Source organism: Apis dorsata, unplaced genomic scaffold, assembly GCF_000469605.1.
Source record: "Apis dorsata unplaced genomic scaffold, Apis dorsata 1.3 scaffold_397, whole genome shotgun sequence".
Lineage (NCBI taxonomy): Eukaryota > Metazoa > Arthropoda > Insecta > Hymenoptera > Apidae > Apis > Apis dorsata.
Genome location: NW_006263656.1, coordinates 1,040,216 through 1,042,380, shown reverse-complemented (window position 1 = coordinate 1,042,380; position 2,165 = coordinate 1,040,216). Strand labels below are relative to the sequence as shown.

General features: G+C 29.0%; 1 protein-coding gene across 1 annotated transcript in view; it reads right to left on the bottom strand.

Moving 5' to 3' along the window:
• Positions 1 to 2,165, bottom strand: part of LOC102674499 (voltage-dependent calcium channel gamma-5 subunit) — a 22,507-nt gene that overhangs the window by 9,929 nt on the left and 10,413 nt on the right. The window lies entirely within an intron of this gene.

Here is a 2,165-nt window from a genome sequence, read left to right as displayed (position 1 = left end):
AAAAAAAAAAAAAAAAAAAAAAAAAAAAAAATAAAATCCAACTAAATTAGACATTTCCATTATTTATTATATAAAATTCTTTTCTCAAAAATCTATCTGGAACCGAGCAAAATTACCATTAATATCTATAACGTTAATTTCAAATTGATAAAAATTAAGGAAAAGGAAAGGAAAAAAATTATAATTCTGTATATTAAATGTATATTAAAACATTATCAGATTGTTGAAAAATGAAATGATCGATTTTACAAATTCTTGAAACTATGAAAAGAAATAAACAAGGGAATTATTAATAACAATCGATCAAAAATTAATCGTAATTAATTTTAACCTTATATCCAAATGGACGACGAACGAGTGCTTCGTGTCAAATTTTGATTAATATTATTTTCAATAAAGCATGTAAACATCGATGGTAGTAGCCTTATTAAAAATTCACCCAATTTCGTATGCAACAACCTGATAAAATAAACAAATTTTAATCCTGTCTATTAACATACGTACATTTTAATTAAAACGTGTTCACGAATGATGCAATTTATTTATGAATATATCGTATTTATTTATTTGTTTATATATGGATCATCGTCAAAGGAAAAAAAAAAAAAAAAAAAGAAAAAATAAAAAGAAGAGAAATTAGAAAAGGCACGAGGAACTTAATTATCTCTTGGATCGTCTAACTATGTGAAAATAGAAAGATTCAAAGGAGGATTCGCGCAAGAAGAGAAGTTGGACGAATTCAAAGTCAAAGGAGGAAGCGGCGCATGAATGTAATTTATATGCCATGGGCTGGTAAATCATCCCTCCCCCCTCACCTCCCCCCTTTTCTTCCCCACTCCAAGCATATTTTTCGCCCTCCTCCGCTTCCTCCCCGAGATTTAATTGAAACGAAGGTGGTAAAGAATGGTGATCCGTGACCTGTGAACGACCGAGTTCGAACACGAGTTCGGTGTTATTAGACCACCGTTCGTCATAATGCTTCTCTTTTATACGATATGATTTAACGCGAGATCGATACCTCCATCTCGCTCTTTCCTCTCTTTGATGAAACGAGATCTTCCATCTTCTTGAAATTGCGAGACACGTGTTTCCGTTTTAATATCACAATATAATTGGAAAGATTCGATGAAATCGAGGGACATTTTTTTTTTTTTTTGGAAACGGAATTATTCGGAATTTTTCAATCAAATCGAATTTCGATGATGATTTATGTCGAAAAAAATTTTTTTGAACAATGAGAATTTTTATTATCAGTTTATTCACTTTTCGCGAAAGATTTTCCCCCTTAAATTTTTTTGTTTTCAAAATTCGAAAGCTTTTTCACGTAACTTTGTTTAAATTTGATTTTTAAATCTGTTGGCGGATTTTAAAACGAACGGATCGATATGGGTTTTAAACTATTTTCCCTTGAGAAATTAAGGGAATCGAATTTGTTGTTGTTAAATTTTTGTGGCGAATGGGTAATTTCATTAATAATTTTTAGATTTCGAAGGTTTTAAAAATATCAATTGAATAAAGGTTTTTGAAATATTTTTTTTTCGAATTAAAATTGTTGAAGAAATTTGGAAAATTGGTAAATTTTGCGTTGAATGGTGGATTGTTATTACACGTATTTCGTGGGAATTGTCGTTGTAAAAATGGAGGAATGGCGGTAGAATCGTAAAGCGTCAAAATCTGTGTCAACATCCATCCCGTGAAATCGAAATATAGAACATAAAATCAAACGGTTTGTATGAATTTAATCTATCAAACGTTTTATTAACTAAAAGATATTAATTAAAACTTTGGGAAATAGCATTGGTCCAAGTTTGAATGAAATATAATAGATTAAATAGATAGAAATTTAATAGAACGGAAAACAAAATTTGTTAATAATCGATTACCAAACGAAATTTCATTAAAAACGGAAGATTGAAATTTTATTCCCAACAGAAATATATTAGAAAGATTTCGAACTTCATGAAATTGTAGAATTTATGATTTAAAAAAAAAAAAATAGCGACGAAAAATTGTCAAGCAAATATTTACAACTTCGTGATTAAACACAAAATAAACGTAACGTTGGAAAAAAAAAAAGAATTTTTTCTATTTACGCAACTTCTTCACTTTCCAGTGAACAGAACCAACAAATTCTACTCCTGAAAACAAAATATAAATTAAACACA